General features: G+C 40.1%; 1 protein-coding gene across 2 annotated transcripts in view; it reads left to right on the top strand.

Moving 5' to 3' along the window:
• LOC129818339 (netrin receptor UNC5D-like) overlaps positions 1-22,547 on the top strand; it is a 298,807-nt gene that overhangs the window by 134,173 nt on the left and 142,087 nt on the right. The window lies entirely within an intron of this gene.

Below are 22,547 nucleotides of genomic sequence, written 5' to 3'. Positions count from 1 at the left end.
GTTGTTTACTACACTACTCACTCTGTTTAGCACATGGCCTCACATATGAATCCTTAAAGAGATGGGTGGGGCTAAGGCTTAGGACGGTGTGAACGATGCTGAATAGGTGTAGACAAAGAAGAGCTCTCAAGTAGGTGTACCAAAACATTCAAGGGCCATTTTCTCAAAAGTAGGGTTACACGTTTATCAACTTTCAATGCTGAATTACTTTCCCATTGTATGATATACCATTTTCTAGGTCTGAGTTGCTACTTTTTTCCAATGTAAAACAACACAATTTCAAATGTTGCTACATAACCCAATTTCAAATGTTGCTACATCGGACCGAATCCAGGTGGTTGATCACAAATCAACTATCAGACAGGGCCTGCAACCGCCTATTGAACTTGTTGGAGATTCCATGTGACTTTAAAAATCATAAAGGTGCATCTGAACAGTAGAAGCTTACTTACTAAACTGGAATAAATCAAGATCTAGGCTATGCAGATGGATCTGGATATTCTGGCATTGACTGAAACGTGGATCTCTGTTGACATTCTGGACTCTGATATTAATATTGAGGGTTATCATGTGTTCAGAGCTGACAGACAGGGTAGAGGTGGTGGTGTGGACATTTTTATAAAAAAATATTCTCTCTTTACTGAAATCCATTTCCCTTGACAAAAAGTTTGTGCTATTATCTTTAAGCCTTTGTCTTGGGAAAAATGTATCCATAACGGTTATAGGGGTCTATCGTCCATCCTAACCTTTGTGCACTTGAGAAATTAGCTCATTTGTTGTCTTATTTTACCAAATCAGACGTTATTATCCTGGGTGAGCTGAATTATGATTGGGAAATGCAGGCTTAAGGCAATCAAAAAAATGTGTAATGATCTAAGCCTACACGGCCAAACTCTAGATATCCTTCAAAGTCAACTGATCTTTTTTGAACAAATACACCAGAGAAATATGTTTCTACTGGTGTCTTCGCCCAAGACAATAGTGACCTTTGCCCAGGTGTTTGTTTTAGAGATGTGAGAGTACATAAGTCTAAGCCTCGTGTCATCACAATGAGGAACTTTGAAAACTTCAGTGAACAACCTTTTTTACATGATCTTTATTTTAGTGACCTTGATTGTATTTCAGCAATCGCTGATTTAGATTTGAGCCTCTTTGCAGATGTCTTCAATACTATTGTGGATAATCATGCTCCGTTAAGGGTTAAAGGTAGATTGAGTGCCTGCTACGCCTCGGAATTATCAGAAGTCATTCATAAACGAGATGATGCTTGGATCAAGGCCAGGAACACAGGCTTAGCCCAGGACTGGTAAGCTTTTAAGCAACTGAGGAATCATTGTGTTTAACAAATCAGAAAGGCAGAATCTGATTTTTATGTAACCGCTCTTTCAGATTGTAATGCGAACCCAGCTGAATTCTAGAAAACAGTCAAATCCCTGAAGGTTCTACTTCCTCTTCTCTGCCACAACAAATTAATTCAGACACTGGCCTCATTAAGGAAAAAAAATGCCATCATTGATGCATTTAATCACCATTCTATCTCTTTGAAATAACTTCTAAGCCTCTTCACAATGATATTGGGCTGGATGCTGCTAGGGGAAACTTGCTGAATGATCAGAGAAATGATAGTCAAAGATTTTATTTTAGGCTATTTACAGAAAAATAAGTCCTGGATGCTTTGCTAGCAATAAACAACATGTCCACAGGGGCCGACCAATTGAATCCTGGGCTGCTTAAGTGTGCATCCCCCATTATTGTTGGCTCAATAACACATTGTTTTGTATTTCAAAAGTATGGAAATCAGCTCTTGCTGCCACTCCATAAGGGTGGGCATAGTAGTGATCTTAATAATTATTTCCCCATTTCAAACCTTCCTTGTCTAGCTAAGATACCTGAATCGTTGATAAATGTGCAACTTTGGCCTTTTTATCTGAGAAATGTATTTTTAATCTAAATCAATCAGGTTTTAAGCCTGGGCATAGCACTAGCAACCACTTTAGTAGTTAATGATCTTGTCAATGCTTTAGACACACAGATGTCATGTCCTGCTTTGTTTGTGGACCTAACGAAATCTGTTTAACCTGTTTGGGCTGCAAGGGGCAGTATTGAGTAGCCAGATAAAATGTGCCCATTTCAAACGGCCTCGTAATCGATTCTTGCTCGTACAATATGCATATTATTATTACTATTGGATAGAAACACTCTCTAGTTTCTAAAACCGTTTGAATTATTTCTCTGAGTGAAACAGAACTCATTCTGCAGCACATTTCCTGACCAGGAAGTGGAAAGTCTGAAATCGATGCTCTGTTCTTCTTCCTGCCTATAAATGGGCACAAAACCTATTAGTATACATGCACGTCATACACCTTCCTCTGGGTGTCAAGAGACCGTGAGAGAAGAAATGAGTTGATTATCTTGGTCTGAGATGGAACACATCTTCTTGGAATGACACCATTTTCGGTACTCTGAAGAGCGCGAGCTGGACAGTGGGATTGCCTTTTGTTTAGCTGCCGTTATAGGCGACTACAATCTCCGGCTTTGATTTTATTTGATACATGTCACTATATCATCGTAAAGTATGTTTTTTCAATATGGTTTCATCAGATTATTGAAATTTTTTCGTGAGTTTTGCCGTGTCCCGTTCTCTTCCGTTTGTTGACATGGAGAGTGTCGTGCCACCCGGCTAGCGCGCTTGCTAAATGAAGAGGGAAAGTGTCCGTTCTGAATCCAAACAACGACTGTTCTGGACAAAGGACACCTTGTCCAACATTCTGATGAAAGATCAGCAAAAGTAAGACCCATTTTATGATGTTATTTCATACATCTGTCGTAGTCGCCGGCGCCCAAGTGTTTCTGGCTATTGTGCTAAGCTAATATAACGCTACATTTTTTTCCCGCTGTAAAACACTTAATAAATCGGAAATATTGGCTGGAATCACAAGATGCCTGTCTTTCATTTGCTGTACACCATGTATTTTTCAGAAATGTTTTATGATGAGTAATTAGGTATTTGACGTTGGTGTCTGTAAGTTTTATGGCTGCTTTCGGTGCAATTTCTGACTGTAGCTGCAATGTAAACTATGATTTATACCTGAAATGTGCACATTCTTCTAACAAAACATATGCTATACAATAAATATGTTATCAGACTGTCATCTGATGAAGTTGTTTCTTGGTTAGTGGCTATTTATATCTTTATTTGGTCGAATTTGTGATAGCTACTGATGGAGTAAAAAACTGTTGGAGTAAAAAAAGTGGTGTCTTTTGCTAACGTGGTTAGCTAATAGATTTACATAATGTGTCTTCCCTGTGAAACATTTTAGAAATCGGACATGTTGGCTGGATTCACAAGATGTGTACCTTTCATATGCTGTATTGGACTTGTTAATGTGTGAAAGTTAAATATTTAAAAAATATATATATATTTTGAATTTCGCGCCCTGCACTTGAGCTGGCTGTTGTCATAAGTGTACCGACGTCGGGCTTGCAGCCAGAAGAAGTTTAATGTTGATCATGCTATTTTATTGAATATGTTGTCCTCGTTAGGCATGAGTTCTGATGCCTGTTCTTGGTTTCATGATTATCTTAGTGACAGAGCTCAGGCCATCGTGATGGATGGGGTTAAGTCATAATTTGTTGTAGTACATAAAGTACATAAAGATGTACTACAGGGGTTGGTTTTGGGAACTGTTCACCATTTATATTAACACCATTGTTCAATCTTTAAAAAATCATGAACTTTGTGTATATGCGGATGGTACTATTATGTATGCTATTGCCCCGACTGTTGATTTGGCTGTGTCAAACCTACACAGTCAGATATTATAGCTATGCAGGAATCCTTTGCTGATTTAAAACTTGTACTTGATACGGGCAAAACGAAATTCATGTTGTTTTTAAACATTAAAAAAATCAGAAATACCTTATTTACATAAGTATTCAGACTAGAGGTCAACCGATTAATCGGAATGGCCAATTTCAAGTTTTCATAACAATCGGAAATCGGTATTTTTGGACACCGATTTGGCCGATTTCTTAATTTATTTATTATCATTCATTTATTTTACCTTTATTTAACTAGGCAAGTCAGTTAAGAACACATTCTTATTTTCAATGACGGCCTAGGAACGGTGGGTTAACTGCCTTGTTCAGGGGCAGAAAGACAGATTTTTACCTTGTCAGCTTGGGGATTCAATCTTGCAACCTCACGGTTAACTAGTCCAACACTCTAACCACCTGCCTTACTTTGCACTCCACGAGGAGCCTGCTTGTTACGCGAATGCAGTAAGAAGCCAAGGTAAGTTGCTAGCTAGCATTAAACGTATCTTATAAAAAACAATCAATCAATCATAATCACTAGTTAACTACACATGGTTGATGATATTACTAGTTTCTCGCGCGTCCTGCGTTGCATATAATCGATGCGAAGCGCATTCGCGAAACAGGACTGTCGTTGCTCGACTGTACCTAACCATAAACATCAATGCCTTTCTTTAAATCAATACACAGAAGTATATATTTTTAACCTGCGTATTTAGCTAAAAGAAATCCAGGTTAGCAGGCAATATTAACCAGGTGAAATTGTGTCACTTCTCTTGCGTTCATTGCACGCAGAGTCAGGGTATATGCAACAGTTTGGGCCGCCTAGATCGTTGCGAACTAATTTGCCAGAATTTTACGTAATTATGACATAACATTGAAGGTTGTGCAATGTAACAGGAATATTTAGACTTATGGATGCCACCCGTTAGATAAAATACGTAACGGTTCCGTATTTCAATGAAAGAATAAACGTTTTGCTTTCAAGATGATAGTTTCCGTATTCGACCATATTAATGACCTAAGGCTCGTATTTCTGTGTGTTATTATGTTATAATTAAGTCTATGATTTGATAGCGCAGTCTGACTGAGCGATGGTAGGCACCAGCAGGCTCGTAAGCATTCATTCAAACAGCACTTTCGTGCGTTTTGCCAGCAGCTCTGCTGTTTATGACTTCAAGCCTATCAACTCCCGAGATTAGGCTGGTGTAACCGATGTGAAATGGCTAGCTAGTTAGCGGGGTGCGCGCTAATAGCGTTTCAAACATCACTCGCTCTGAGACTTGGAGTAGTTGTTCCCCTTGCTCTGCATGGGTAACGCTGCTTCGAGGGTGGCTGTTGTCGATGTGTTCATCGTTCGAGCCCAGGTAGGTGTGAGGAGAGGGACGGAAGCTATACTGTTACACTGGCAATACTAAAGTGCCTAAAAGAACATCCAATAGTCAATGGTATATGAAATACAAATGGTATAGAGAGAAATAGTCCAATAATTCCTTTAATAACAACAACCTAAAACTTCTTACCTGGGAATATTGAAGACTCATGTTAAAAGGAACCCACCATCTTTCATATGTTCTCATGTTCTGAGCAAGGAACTTAAACGTTAGCTTTCTTACATGGCACATATTGTACTTTTTCTTTCTTCTCCAACACTTAGTTTTTGCATTATTTAAACCAAATTGAACATGTTTCATTATTTATTTGAGGCTAAATTGATTTTATTGATGTATTATATTAAGTTAAAATAAGTGTTCATTCAGTATTGTTGTAATTGTCATTATTACAAATAAATAAATAATCGGCCGATTTAAATCGGCATCGGCTTTTTTTTAGTCCTCCAATAATCGGTATCGGCGTTGAAAAATCATAATCTGTCGACCTCTAATTCAGACCCTTTGCTATGAGACTTGAAATTGAGCTCAGGTCCATCCTGTTTCCATTGATCATCCTTGAGATGTTTCTACGACTTGATTGGAGTCCACCTGTAGTAAATTCAATTGATTGGACATGATTTGGAAAAGCACACCTTTCTATATAAGGTCCCACAGTTGACGGTGCATGTCAAAGCAAAAACCAAGCCATGAGGTCAAAGGTATTGTCCATAGAGCTCCTAGACAGGATTGTGTCGAGGCACAGATCTGGGGAACGGTACCAAAAAATGTCTGTAGCATTTAAGGTGCCCAAGAGCATTGTGGCCTCCATCATTCTTAAATGGAAGACGTTTGGAACCACAAAAGACTCTTCCTAGAGCTGGCCGCCCGGCCAAACTGAGCAATCAGGGGAGAAGGGCCTTGGTCAGGGAGGTGACCAAGAACCCGATGGTCACTCTAACAGAGCTCCTCTGTGGAACCTTCCAGAAGGACAACCATCTCTGCAGCACTCCACCAACCAGGCCTTTATGGTAGAGTGACCAGACGAAAGCCACTCCTCAGTAAAAGGCACATGACAGCCCGCTTGGAGTTTGCCAAAAGGCACATAAAGGACTCGCTGGTCTGATGAAACCAATATTGAACCTGGCACCATCCCTATGGTGAAGCATGGTGGTGGCAGCATCATGCTGTAGGGATGTTATTCAGTGGCAGGGACTGGGAGACTAGTCGGGATCGAGGCAAAGCTGAACTGAGCAAAGTACAGAGATCCTTGATGAAAACCTGTTCCAGAGCGCCCAGGACCTCAGACTGGGGCAAAAGTTCAACTTCCAACAGGACAACGACCCTAAGCACACACCCAAGAAAACGCAGGAGTGGCTTTGGGACAAGTCTCTGAATGTCTTTGAGTGGCCCATCCAGAGCACGGACTTGAACCCGATAGGACATCTCTAAGAGAGACCTGAAAATAGCTGTACAGCAACGCTCCCCATCCAACCTGACAGAGCTTGAGAGGATCTGCAGAGAAGAATTGAAGAAACTCCCCAAATACAGGTGTGCCAAATTTGGAGCATCATACCCAAGGAGACTCAAGGCGGTAATCGCTGCCTAAGGTGCCTTAACAAGGTACTGAGTAAAGGGTCTGAATAGTTACAGTTGAAGTCAGAAGTTTACATACACTTTAGCCAAATACATTTAAACTCAGTTTTTCACCATTCCTGACATTTAATCCAAGTAAAAATGTGCCGTCTTAGGTCAGTTAGGATCACCACTTTATGTAAAAGAATGTTGAATAGTTGTAGATAGAATGATTTATTTCAGCTTGTATTTCTTTCATCACATTCCCAGTGGGTCAGAAGTTTACATACACTCAATTAGTATTTGGTAGCATTGGCTTTAAAATTGTTTAACTTGGGTCAAACGTTTCAGGTAGCCTTCCACAAGCTTCCCACAATAAGTTGGTTGAATTGTAACTAACCGAGTCAGGTTTGTAGGCCTCCTTGCTCACACGCTTTTTCAGTTCTGCCCACAAATGTTCTATAGGATTCAGGTCAGGGCTTTGTGATGGCCACTCCAATACCTTGACTTAGTTGTCCTCAAGCCATTTTTCCACAACTTTGGAAGTATGCAGGGCTCATTGTCCATTTGGAAGACCCATTTGCGACCAAGCTTTAACTTCCTGACTGATGTCTTGATATGTTGCTTCAATATATCCACATCATTTTCCTTTTTCATGATGCTTGAAAAACGAGTTTTAATGACTCAAACCTAAGTGTATGTAAACTTCCGACTTCAACTGTATGTAAATGTGATATTTCAAATTTTATTTGAATAAATTAGCAAACATTTCTAAAAAGCTGCTTTCGCTTTGTCATTATGGGATATAGTGTGTAGATTGATAATTTAAAAAAACAATTTAATACATTTTTGAATAAGTCTGTAATGTAACAAATGTGGAAAAAGTCAAGGGGTCTGAATAATTTCTTAAGGCACTGTATTTGTTACTGCTCGACTAAAACAATCTCGGTTGACCAACAGCCAAACAACCAAGCAATCAACCAGTAGATTGGGGTCGGCCCTAATTTTTTTGCGGGAAATGTGCCACAAATTCCTAGGCAGAATCTGGATAGTTTATATTTTTTCCATTTCCTAAAGATGGAGACCACTGTGCTCTTTGAAATGTCAACGCTCTAGACATTGTTTTATACCCTTGTCCAGATATATACTGTATCATAATTCAATCTCAGAGATCTAAGGACAGTTCTTTGGATTTTATGTTATAGTTTATGTCCAGTTGACATGCACTGTCAACTGGACCTTATATACACAGGTGTGTTTCTTTCTAAATTACATCCAAACAATTGAATTGGCCACAGGTGGACTCCAAATTGTAGTGATGTCTCAAGGATTATCAAAGGAAATTGGATGCACCTGAGCTCAATTTGGAGTGTCATAGCAAAGGGGTGTGAATTCTTACACTACCGTTCAAAAGTTTGGGGTTCACTTAGAAATGTATTTTTTTCCTGTGAAAACATACATAAAATGTGATAGAAAATGAATAGGAAATATAGTCAAGACATTGACAAGGTTATAAATAGAAATAATAATTGTCCTTCAAACTATGCCTTCTTAAAAGATTCCTCCATTTGCAGCAATTACAGCCTTGCAGACCTTTGGCATTCTAGATCCCCCTTGATGGGGAATTCTTACGTTCCATACGGTCAAGCTGCTCCAACAACAGCTCCATAGGGTTGAGATCCGGTGACTGTGCTGGCCACTCCATTATAGACAGAATACCTGCTGACTGCTTCTTCCCTAAATAGTTATTGCATAGTTTGGAGCTGTGCTTTGGGTCATTGTCCTGTTGTTGGAGAAACTTGGCTCCAATAAAGAGCCGTTCACAGGGTATGGCATAGCGTTGCAAAATGGAGTGATAGCCTTCCTTCTTCAAGATCTCTTTTACTCTGTACAAATCTCCCACTTTACCACCACCAAAGCACCCCCAGACCATCACATTGCCTCCACCATGCTTTACAGATAGTGTCAAGCACTCCTCCAGCATCTTTTCATTTTTTCTGCATCTCACGAATGTTCTTCTTTGTGATCCTAACACCTCAAACTTAGATACGCGTGTCCATAACACTTTTTCCAATCTTCCTCTGTCCAGCTTCTGTGTCCTTTTGCCCATCTTAATCTTAGATTTTTATTGGCCAGTCTGAGATATGTATTTTTCTTTGCAACTCTGCCTAGAAGACCAGCATCCCTGAGTCGCCTCTTCACTGTTGACGTTGAGACTGGTGTTTTGAAGGTACTATTTCATGAAGCTGCCAGTTGAGGACTTGAGGCGTCTGTTTCTCAAACTAGAACTAGACACTAATGTACTTGTCCTCTTGCTCAGTTGTGCACATGGGCCTGCCACTCCTCTTTCTATTCTTGTTCGAGACAGTTTGCATTGTTCTATGAAGGGAGTAGTACACAGCAATGTACAAGATCTTCCGTTTCTTGGCAATTTCTCGCATGGAATAGCCTTAATTTCTCAGAACAAGAATAGACTGACGAGTTTCAGAAGAAAGTCCTTTGTTTCTGCCCATTTTGAGCCTGTAATCAAACCCATAAATGCTGATGCTCCAGATACTCAACTAGTCTAAAGAAGGCCAGTTTTATTACTTCTTTAATCAGCACAACAGTTGTCAGCTGTGCAAACATAATTGCAAATGGTTTTTCTAATGATCAATTAGCCTTTTAAAATTATAAATTTAGATTAGCTAACACAATGTGCCTTTGGAACACAGGAGTGATGGCTGCTGATAATGGGCCTCTGCGCGTCTATGTAGATTTTCCATAAAAAAACTGCCATTTACAGCTACAATAGTCATTTACAACATTAACCATGTCTGTATTCTGTATTTCATCTTCAATAAATTTGCAACAATTTTCAGATTTTTCTTTTCACTTTGTCATTATGGGGTATTGTGTGTAGATGAGTATGAAAAAAAAGTCAATTTAATCCATTTTGAAATCAGGCTGCAACACAACAAAATGTGCAATAAGTTGAGGGGTATGAAGACTTTCTGAAGACACTGTATATGCATGTGAACTCATACAATAGCCTAGCATGGAAAGTGCACTTTACACAGAAGTAAACAAAAATTATGGCAATGACTAAAATGGTGGTGGTTGTGGTGATGATGACGATCACAACAACAGTGGTGTGGATGAGTTTCATAACCCAGCTATCAGTCCTTCCACAGATGGACGATCCCATGAGACTACCTGCTTCTCTCTTTTGTCTGACTACAATTGGTTTTGTGGCATGTCAAGAGAAGTTAAAATGGAAAATTGCTCATTAAAAAGTGAACTGAGCGTGAGAGAAACACAGTCACACATAATACATTTATCCAGGGCTAATAGGACACTTGATCATGGCCACTTGAGCATTTATGTTATTCATTTTGCGGGGCACAGTTTCCCCTACTTCAAACTGTGGTGGTTACATAAAGGAAAGCATGCTAATTGGCTCTGTGAATATGCGTTGAAGTGTTCAGCCTGCATCACAAACAGAAATGTTAAATGCCTTTGTTCACCCACCAAATACAATAAACATTCTCTCTCTCGTACACACACACACACACACACAAACACATCATACTCAAACTATTTTACCCAATGCAGCCACCTTTCAATGTACAGTACAACACACACACACACACACGCACACATCGATAATCTATTTCACACACACACACCACACACACACACGGCCAGTGTGACAAGCAGTAGCGGCGACTCTCAGAGGAGGTAATTACACTTGGCAGTGGTGGATCTAACTCCAGATGGGCTTGGCAGGGCCCTACTAAAACTTGCTGAGTGTACACATATTCCTGTACCTCACAGCATCACACACGTATGTGCGCATAGACACACACACACACACACACACACAAAGACCCTCCAGCCCAGCCTCAAAAAACAGCAAGACTTCCCCCTGCATTAGACCATGTGGAGATGGGAAGCAATCTGGAGCGATGGCTCCTAGCTACGCAAGCTGACATGGGCAGCAGGCCAACAGAGGAGAGGAGAGAAGTACAGGGAGGTAGGGCAGGAGGAGATAGAAGGAGAGAAATAGTAGGATAGAGTGCACTGCGAGGGACACCAGAATGAGAAGGAATGAAGAGTAGTATCAAAGTACGTAGTTAAGGGAGCGAGAACAGGACAAGAAAGTAGGACTAGCAGGATAGTGTATAGGGACATATAGAGAGAAGACAGATGGAGAGAGAATGAAGAGTAGGAGGAACAGAGGGAAGGATGAGAAAGAAGGAAAGAATATAGTAGACAGCAGGTAGTATATAAAGAGGAGGTAGGATAAGAGGGAAAAGCCAAGAATGCATTGGCCCTATACAGTTAAAGTATGATGGAAAGAAAAGAAAGGGTTAATGAGTTGATAATGGTTTCCCAGAAATAATACATAATTCAAGACATGACAGCATTCTCTCAGTGTATTATGTAAAAAAAAAAATAACATTCAGTACTACCAACTAGTTTGGCATGACTAGCGAAAGGGATAAAAGGGTTCGATAAATACTGAACAAAAATGTAAACGCAACATGTAAGTTGTTGGAATAAAAGATCCCAGAAATGTTCCATACGCACAAAAAAAACGTATTTCTCTCAAATTTTGCGAACAAATTTGTTTACATCCCTGTTACTCAGTATTTCTCCTTTGCCAAGATAATCCTTGTGCTAGGGACAATAAAAGGCCACTCTGTGCAGTTTTGTCACATAACACTATGACACAGATGTCTCAAGTTTTGAGGGAGCGTGCAATTGGCATGCTGACTGCAGGAATGTCCACCAGAGCTGTTGCCAGAGAATTTAATGTTAATTTCTCTACTGTAAGCCGCCTCCGTCATTTTTGAGAATTTGGCAGTATGTCCAACCGGCCTCACAACCATAGACCACACCACGTGTAACCACACCAGGCCCTCCACATCTAGCTTCTTCACCTGCAGGATTGTCTGAGACCAGCCACCCGGAAGAAACCGTCTTAGGGTAGCTCATCTACATGCTTGTCGTCCTCACCAGGGAATTGACCTGACTGCAGTTCGGGCATCGTAACCGACTTCAGTGGGCAAATACTCACTGATGCCCACTGGCACGCTGGAGAAGTGTGCTCTTAAGGGATGAATCCCGGTTTTCAACAGTACTGGGCAGATGGCGTTGTGTGGGTGAGCATTTGCTGATGTCAATGTTGTGAACAGAGTGCCCAATGGTGGCAGTGGGGTTATGGTATGGGCAGGCATAAGCTACGGACTATGAACACAATAGCATTTTATCAATGGCCATTTGACTGCACAGAGATACCGTAACGAGAGTCCTATTTTCTTGCCATTCATCTTCCGCCATCACCTCATGTTTCAGCACAGTAATGCACGGCTCCAGGTCGCAAGGTTCTGTACACAATTCCTGGAAGCTGAAAATGTCCCAGTTTTTCCATGGCCTCACCAGACGTCACCCATTGAGCATGTTTGAGATGCTCTAGATTGACGTGTACGACAGTGTGTTTCAGTTCCCGCCAATATCCAGCAACTTCACACAGCCATTGAAGAGGAATGGGACAACATACCACAGGCCACAATCAACAACCTGATCAACTCTATGTGAACGAGATGTGTCGCGCTGCATGAGGCAAATGGTAGTCACGCCAGATACTGACTGGTTTTCTAATCCACGCCCCTACCTTTTTCTTAAGGTATCTGTGACCAACAGATGCATATCGTTATTCCAAATCATGTGAAATCCATAGATTAGGGCCTAATGAATTTATTTCAATTGACTGATTTCCATATATGAACTGTAAAATCTTTGAAATTGTTGCATGTTGCGTTTATATTTTTGTTCAGTGTAGCTTTATAGGCCTCCAGATTTGAGTGTACGATTGTTTGATAAATGAGGGCCTTTGTGTTGTATTCCTGATTGCCAGTAGAAAATGTGTGATTTTGTAGTCTGCCAGTGGTTGTCAGAGCTTTTCCCGAGGTTTCAGTCTGAAAACCTGTCAATGTAACACTGCTGGGCATTGATGGACAGTATGTGCTCTTTGTTATCACTAATCATTTCTATATGATGTTTTGCATTATGACATGGCTTTTATTATATTACCAACCTCTCATGGAAATACGGGAACATTTCAAACATCTTAATGATTTATTCATGTCTTTGTGTTAGATGGACATGCCGAATTATTTTGTATCTCTATTTTCTTTTATGTGCTGTGGACCTTTGCCATGATAATTCTGTGTTGATTTAGGTAAGAAAAGTCATTTTAACATTCTTTCTTGTTGTGTGTGTTGTCTGTGTCAATGTCTTTTTCTGTGTATTTTGATCAATATGCTTGAGTCCAGGGAGTCTTTTTCAGATTTGCTTCTGGAGATATTGGATTTGAAGTTTGTTTTGTTGTGATAATGTTCCTTAATGATGTCTGTCTAACTCTGCTCTATATATACACCCTTAAAAGTATGACTGAAGGATGAGATACCTGACCTCATTGACTTGGACAAAATGACACGCACTAACACTTCCAAACAGCACAGAGATAAACAGCATTTATCATTTCGTTGGAAGTGGTTATGGCCATTTCATGGCTGTACAGATCCATGCTTTAAAACATATCAGGCATTTGAATGGCTCCTACTCTTGGAATGGCTTCTGAAGAAACCCAATGCCATAGCTTCCTGAAAAACTAAAGTCAGCCAGACTATCACAACAGATCTGCCTCTTCACTGTTGCTTGTGCAGTGTCTTATAAGGACATATGTGCAGACGTACTCTGCATGTCTCTAACCAATCTAGGTCTGTTTAACTGTCTTTTACACTAGATCTCTGATGATCTCTTCTCAGCAAAAGAGAACTTCACCTAATCTGCACGTTTGATTTAGTGTGTGTTGTCTGTAATGTCATAACAGAATTTCAGAAATGCTTAAGACATTTTGTAGCCATAATGATCACTGATGTGAGAGGGACTGACTTTGTTGTGGTCTTGATTAACAAGGGGAAGAATTGAGATAAGTCTTGTTCATCTGTAGTTCTGGTTATTTTGTTGCATTTCTACCCTCTTGTGTACTTCATTTCTCTCCTCGAACCCTCCTTTCTGTGTTTCCCTCCGTTCACCTCTCCTCCTGGTGCTGAGACCTAGTTTCAGGCGTCATGCGGCGCTTCATCGGTTAGGCATTGACCACGTTTGGCCACATGCAGTCGGCCTGCTTTCACTGGTCATTCAGCAGGCCCCATGCGGGCCCCACAAGGATGAACACACAGATTGCCACAGTGGGGGTCTGCAGGATGGGAAACCTGGCCACCAGACTACACTGGCATCCCAGTATCCTTCTCTCCAGATGACAGAGCACTGCAACATCAGAGTACCAATATGTTCCGATTAACGCATTAGCACTAAAATGATCTAAATGCTAATTTAGCCTCACTTTTTATTCGCTCCAGATAACAATAATATGTTGTTGTTTTTAGGCTAATGAACATATAGGTGTCACGCCCTGACCTTAGAGATCCTTTTTATGTCTCTATTTTGGTTTGGTCAGGGCGTGAGTTGGGGTGGGAATTCTATGTCTTGATTCTATGTGGTCTATTTCAATGTGTTTGTTCAGGTGTGGTTCTCAATCAGAGGCAGCTGTCTATCGTTGTCTCTGATTGAGAACCATACTTAGGCTGCCCTTTTCCCTCTTTCTGTGTGGGATCTTGTTCTTTGTTTGTGTGCCGCTAGGTTGCACGACGTAGCTGTTCGGTCGTCGTATTCTTTATTGTTTTGTTGTGTTGTAGTTTCACTTCGTGATTAAAATTATGTGGAACTCAAAGAACGCTGCGCCTTGGTCTCATTCTTCCCAGGACGATCGTTACAACAGGCTTGATGGATTTGTGATATGACAGCTCGGAATGGTATTACAATGTCGAGTCAATAATAACAAATAGTAGCTACCTTTTGATGGGCGAGCACAGCATCAGAATATCATTAACCACAATGACGTTCAGAGGTAAACAGTTGCCCTGACCCGTATTCGTTGAGTTAGTTAGCATTTTTCACTATGTATTAATTTTTCAAAATGTGCACAGAACAAAGTTTTTTCTGTGGTTTAATTATTAAGCACACTGTTATTTTTCCAACACGGAGGGACACATTTTTTTTCAAGATACAGATTTTAAAAAGCAAGTACATTTATAACAATTCTGACTCTTGTGGCAACTAGAGTAGTCGAGGGATCCAATTCCATGTCGAAAAGCTACTTTGAAGATCAAAGCTGTGACTTTATCTCAAGTTTTTGAAAACAATTAAAGAAAATCAAATCGAAATGTATCGGTTGAATACAAATTGTAGCAGATGTTATATCGGGTGCAGCTAAATGCTTGTGTTACTAGCGCCTAACAGTGCTGTAAAATGTCAAACAATATACAAATAATCAAAACTAATATCAAGAAATGTCAGAACGAATCTAATTAACAACCCAAATAACGCTGTATCAGTTATCCAAATGCAATCTATGCATATATACACCGAAAATATATCCCCAAAATGTGTGGTACAGTAGTAGATATATTAGAGTGAGCTACAGTTTGTCAAGAATCCAATATAGAAATATGTGGTGTGTGTAAACAGTGTAACAAAAGTGGAATGGACAGTAGTAAATATATTAGAATGAGCTATGTGAAGAATACAATATATGAATACACACTGAAAAACAGTATGAAATAAATGGGAAGTGTCCAGTGTTTGTCTCTATATACATGGGACAGCAGCGTTGGCTGTGTGTGTGTGAATGTGTGTATGTGCTTTTTTTTGTGAATACAGGAGTCTGCATGTGTATGAGGTGTGTGTGTGTTTTGTGTGAGTGAGTGTGGGAGTATGTGTGCAAAAAAAGCCTCTAAGGTGCAGGACAGAGTACCAGGCCCGATATTCGGCTTGTGATGGCTGTTCAACAGTCTGATGGCCTGGTGACAGTACAGGTGCATCAGAGCCATGATCAAAAGGCTGTCTGCCACACAGTAGCAGAGTAAACAGTCTGTGGCCCGGGTGGCTGAGGTCCTTAATGATCTTCTTGGCCTTCCTTCAACACTGAGTGCTGTAGATGTCCTGGAGGGCAGGCAGCGTGCCCCCGATGGTCTGACCGCACCACCCTCTGAAGAGCTATGCGTTTGAGGACAGTTCAGTTGTCATACCAGGCGGAATGCTCTCAATGGTACAGTGGTTCCTCCTTTAAAAGTTGCGTCATACTGTGGCACACCTTGTGTGCTGCCTCAGCATTCTGTGGCACGTCATTTAATTCTCAGCTATTTTGTCTGTTACTGCAAGTTATTGCTAGTTTGACCACCAGAGGGCATCTTTGAGAAGCATTTGATAGTATTCCGTATTGGCATTAACAGAGAATTTAAAACTTTTTTTGTAATAACAGGGTATATGGGATTGATTTTAAGAAATTTTGATTAATTAATTTGATTAATATTATGGTGTTTCTATTCAGAGAAAAAACGAAAAACAAAACCCTCTGGGTTTCTATGGCGCTGTGCAACGTGATGTCGGGAGTAGGCTAAATGATCGGAGGATTCTAAATGGTCTTCCTTCACAAGACAACTTTGTTCCAATATTTCCCTAAGTCAGTGATATTTATTCCCATAGTAATTTGTTATGGATCCATAACTAAATCAACATCTGCATTTTAAAAGAGTAATTTTTATCATTATTTTATTAACGAAATGTGTTTATTTGTTTATTAGGCTACTGTGCAGTCTACAATAAATAATGTAGTAAACATGGGAAAGTGCCTAATTCCTTACATAAGGGAGAGCAGGCCATGTCTGTACTACAGAATGCAGGGCATGCGGGAGACCAGTGTTATTTCATAGTTGTGATGTCTTCACTATTATTCTACATTGTAGAAAATAGTAAAAATAAAGAAAAATCCTAGAATGAGTAGGTGTCCAAACTTGACTGGTACTTGCTTAATTAATTCAATTAATATTATGGTGTTTCTATCCCATGAAAAACGAAAAACCCTCTGGGTTTCTGTTAGAATGGAACGGAAAATATGGTGCTGTACAATGTGACGGTAGGCAGTACAGTACTGGGCTATTTAACTAAAGAATCCCTGTGTTGTGCGGAGAACCCCGACAGGGAGGAAGGAGTAGGCTGTCTGTTCTTAACTGATTCCATATGTGTTATTTCATAGTTGTTATGGCTTCACAACATAGTTGTGATGTCTGCTACAGAATTGGACATTACTCAAAACTAGTGAGTATATTTCTTTCAATGACCTGACTCTCTGCCAATAATTCCATTTAGAGGATTGGTGGACTCCATATTAATTTCTAAGGGGCATTTTCCGTTAGGATCTGTGAGAATATCTGAGAATATCTAAGGAGGAGGGGTTCGTTTTCATTTAACCTAGAGTGAGCGAGAACAAGGCAATTCTTGAACATGGGGTGAGACATTCTCACTAATGTGTAAATAAAGCCAGTACAACGTCACAGTGGTGAGTAGGCAACAGAATTGGAGGATTCTAAATTGTTTGCCTTCATTCGACATTACTCAAAGCTAGTGAGACTCATTTCACCTATGGTAGGCCTACAGTATATCAGATTTTTTTGGGGTCCAATGACGTTACTCCCCGCCGATAATTACATTTGAGGATTGGACGACTCTAAATGACTATCTAAGTGGCATTTTCCGGTACATATTCTCACAGATCCTAAGGGGCTTTTATATAATTCTAAATTAATTAATAATAATCACTTTGTTTAAAAAGTAACGATATTTTGGAGATTTCGTTTATTTGACCTTGAGTGAGCAAGTAAAAGGCAAAAAAGCAGACATCACTTGCTTATATTCAGTCAACACACAATATCATGGCATATTTGAAAGTAATTCATTATGGATCCATATCTAAATAAACATCAGCATTTTGAAAGATTATTTTTATCATTATTTTATTAACGAAAGCATAAAGATGCTGATGAAGAAATACAGTACTGTACAGTATATGCTTTTACATATGGATAATAACACATTTAAAGCATTTTGAAGATATAAGCCGTCATTTCAACGCGTCATTCTCCACCTGACTCTCCACCAATGCCGCCTGACTCTCCGCTAATGAGGAGTGACTCTCTGCGAATACCGCCTGGCTCTGGCCCAATGCATCAGCTGTCGCCCATATCTCTGCCCTCAGAGAATGTTTCTCTTTCTGATGGTCTGCCTTCAATGACTCGATCTCGGTCTTCAAAGTTTGAATCTCACCCATGAGCACCTTCATCAGATGACCAGAATGGTACCGCCCTGAGCCCCCATCGATTACAGTGGCCTATGATAGAAACGGTAGATCAATTAAGAATTAAAAGTGACTCCAACACACCAATGCTGCGTATACATTTTAAGAATCTAGCTTAACTAACCGCTTTCTTGGCAACCATGTGTTTTTTCGGTGCGGTCCGTTGACCAGCCCTTTGTCCACTGATCTCCACGGATGGGTGTCGGCATGGTTGTAAGCACTGCAAAAACACATTTATGTTTTTAGTACACAATTGTCGTTTTTATTATACAGTATGGCTACACATTGATAGGCTATATACCTTCTCTTTTTTGTATATAAAATGCTCTGAAACCGAAATACCTTTAGTTTTGGTGATCCTCTCAGCTCCGGATCATTTACAAGTCCTCTGGTGGTTACATTTCTAACCCTGGAACGGGTAGCACCATAGAAAGAAGCTGGTGGTTACAGTCCTAACCCTGGAACGGGTAGCACCATAGAAAGAAGCTGGTCCTAACCCTGGAATGGGTAGCACCACAGAAAGAAGCTGGTGGTTACAGTCCTAACCCTGGAACGGGTAGCACCATAGAAAGAAGCTGGTTTGATGAAAACGATGTCCATTTTGTCTGTTCTCTTTGGTCGCAATGTGATTTTTGGGGGGACTAACAGCTAGTTTTTGAATGGTAACTGTGTTAAGGGTGGAGTTTTGGGCGGGGTGAGGAAAGGTGTGACTTTCAGGTTACAATAGGCTATAAGTATACAGCAGATTGCCGATTGTCCTCACTTTGATTGTACTGTAGCACCATGACCAGGATCTCTATTCATTTAAATGAGCAGATTAGGGCTTTCAGGAGGAACGGAAAATCTACTGGATGCATTTCATAAATACTGGTAGACTTGGGGATTTTGGTCACGGACAGTGCTATTTGCAAACACTATCATCAGATGTCTGTTTTACGTCGAACTTGAAAGTCCAGGAAAATTAACAGGTACAGTAGGCTACGATACTTTAATGTAGGCCTAATAATGCTAAAAATAATGCTTAAATATATTGACTGCTGGTCTTCACTGTATGCTGCACATTTTCACATTGTATTTAATTTTCAGCGAGACTATTCAAGCCATCGACTCACTGATGAATGAAGATGACGAGCGATCAGCAAAGGCAATCTGTAATCTGCTGGCATAACGGCACAACATCAACATCCCTCTAATTACAGTAAGAAGACAGTTGAAGAAACTTGGGTGGACTTATGGAAAGTCTCGGTAAGAAATGTTTTACATATATATATATTATTATTATATATTTTTTTAAATGATCAGAACATTAACCTGTGTGTTAACGTGTGTTCGCTTGTTTTGTACTGTTCTGTAGTTTCGACCCAATTATTCATCTGACAAACAAAGAACTTCGCGTCCTGCAGGCCCAGGCATGGATCAAAGCTGGCGAGACATTCAATAATGTCATCTTCACAGAGGAATCAACCGTGGCCCTTGAGCAATTTGCTCAAAATTGCTACAAAAAAAAAGAAAGACGATCAAGCAAGCCGAGTCCCAAGCATCCACTCAAACTCCATGTGTGGGGGGCAATTTTTCGCCAGGGACCAGGCCCATATTTGATTTTTGATGGTAAGTTTGGCTATTTACAAAGCAAAAGGTACATCAAATATTGTAGCCTACACCTCACAGACTGCAATGTGTTCCACAATAATTCACTCTTGCCTCCTTTTTCAGGTATCAAGGCTCAAGATTTCTTTGAGGAAGAAATCATCAAGAGATACGCTGGACCCTATGTCAGAGAGGTGTTTCTGGGTACACATCGTTTCTTTCAAGGTAGGATTATAGCAATATTTTGTTACATTTAGGTCTATTTACGTGTATAGTTCTATTATTGTACGAATTTTGGGCTGTTAAGCTAAAAGTATTTTCTTCTTCTCCAAATGCAGACAATGGCCCAAAACACACTGCCGCCCAGGTTTGCATTGCAAATGAGGGCATAAACTGGGTCAAGACGCCAGCAGAGTAAGTAGACCTTTATGTAGTAAAATAAAGGTTGAATAAAAATGAATAAATCAAAGACCTACAACACCTTCGGTAGACCTACAGTATATCTAAAATAAAATTAAAAAGTAATCTCTACACGGAGGTCTCCTGATTTAAACCTCATCGAATTTGTTTGGCATCAACTGAAAACATTCATCCGCAACTCTGCCAAGCCGACAAGCAAAGATGAACTGGTCAAGGTCATCAAGTTGTTTTGGCAATAGAAATTGACGATACAACAATGCAACAAATACATTGATCATCTCAGCAAGGTTTTACCTGTGGTCGTGGAGCTGGGTGGAAGTGTGACTAAAATGTAGTTTATATAAACATCCGCATTTGAATGTCTTTTTTCTAATTATTTTATTAACAAAATACATTGCAAGTTGAGGGATTTTCACAACAGTAGCCGGGTTATAAAAAGTATATTGTCCTGCTAATAGGACTATTTGCATGATGGGCTACACCTGCTACAGTTGTGAAAAACAAGTGTTTGAAAACCTGCTATCAAAATGCCTCCAGTTGTCCATCACTACTGTAAATAAAAACACAGCGTCTTGTTTACGTTTTTTATTGTGTCACACATAATTTGTATCTACCTTTCCAATTACTTTTATAGTTTGGGATTTAGAAATGTGCGCTTTTAATTACTAGTTAAATTGTCTTAGTTCCGACATGCAGACTTTTTTTCTTTAAATGATTGTTTTATGTAGGATGCTACATTGTTAACCAGTTGCAATTGTAAGTAGGCCTAATAAAGCCTCATAACCTACCTCAGCCAGTTAAGTTATTTTATATAGGTCTAGGCTCTAAATAGACTTCAATTAAGCCCTCTTGTTGTTTGTAAAGTCAAATTAAAATGAAGATTATTGTTGAAATGAATTCCTCGACTGGTGTAGGTTCTCTCCATCTGTTGGTGTGCAACACTTGCATAACAAGCTAGGTATATTTTCAGCACCAGCCTACCCCAGCACCAGCCTGTGATACAGACTGAATTCAAACATATATATATATAGATAGATATTCTTTTCAAAACATTAACTGTGTCTAGGTAGATACGGGGGGGGGGGCGGGGGGGGGGGGGGGGTCACACCTAATAATACCCTTTCTCCTTTCCACATGTTAAAGATTCCAATAGATAAAGTATTTTCACGGCCCTAACCCCAATAAATACATTTGGGCACAGTCGATAGTGTGCTGGATTTAGGGCTAGAATGTTAGAGGGTTCGAATCCTGCTCCCTGCTTGTTTCATTACATTATTATGCCAGTCTCAGAGCAAATAGCCTGGATAGTTACTCCCATCTGGTTCCTCGCTCTCTTCCACGCGTCATTCAGCACGCTTGTGGGCATGAATGTACTGTCTTTTTATTCTGTATATATGAATTACAAAATCATGTTTCTAGTCTATTGCATAGTTACAAAGTGTAATCATTGCTGCCCCAGGAGCAGGAGTGGTAAACACTGCTGAAGTGTATAATTGTAATATATACATGCAGACAGCATCATTCACAGAAGGGAGTTTGATACACCTGGTATTGGATATGACAGTAAAACTTTTGTAAATTAACTTTATGACCCAAAAAATGCACAATTGTTTGTCTCTACAGTAACTAACATATTCCTATCAATTGTAATTTGTTTTGCTTGACTCATTATGACGTTATAACTACTTACATTTGCCTCCCCGTAATGTTTTGACAGCCATCTTTGCTGATGAAAGCCACCAGGGAGGGGTGGCTCGGCGTCAAATTTGTCATTGGAACCACTCGATATGATTGCTCTAACTCCCCCTTGTTGTGGTCTGCAGCAATGAAGCCGTGACGCTGGGTACCTCTAAGTCCCACAGTGTAAGCTCGCAACTTTTAAAGGAGGAACAGCTGTACATATGTAGACGTTTGTGTGGGTCTTAGGGGCCATGCCGACTTTCTTCAGCTGCCTGAGATTGAAGAGGCGCATATGTGCCTTCTTCAGCATTGTGTCGATTTGCACACCAAGGAACTTGAAGCTGGAGGGGATATGGTCCTTGACTCGCCTCTCAAAGCTCTTTTGTTAGGTTCTAATTCTCAGAGTAAAAACCTCAACGGACACTATGAAAGCTTAACCAAATGTAATTCTTCCCGGATGATCATTACAACTGCATTAGACAACGACATTTCACACAAGTACTGATATTTAACACTTCCTCCTAGGCCGAGCCTCCTCCTACACATCTGAACAGCCAATGCATCTCTGTGCTAGACAGAACCTTAGTGATATCTGTTCTTCCTCACTTCATCTGACCTGACCTCTACCCCAAAGTGTTCACTCCTCCCCAACTCAAGGCTGTCGTGGTGCTTGGTACCAGACTGTGTCTCTTCTCCTCCCAGAGGATCCCTCCCATAGGATCCCTGATGGCTAACAATAACATATCCTGACATAATGTAAACGTTATACATTACCCTTTCTTCCTCAGTGACATGAATAAGTACATTTCATATTCTCAGAACCCAACACCTTCATGATGACAGAAGTAATTTAG

This window comes from Salvelinus fontinalis, chromosome 21, assembly GCF_029448725.1.
Source record: "Salvelinus fontinalis isolate EN_2023a chromosome 21, ASM2944872v1, whole genome shotgun sequence".
Taxonomy (NCBI): Eukaryota; Metazoa; Chordata; class Actinopteri; order Salmoniformes; family Salmonidae; genus Salvelinus; species Salvelinus fontinalis.
Note: the sequence above shows the minus strand (reverse complement) of the source record. Positions and strands in the feature narration are given on the sequence as shown.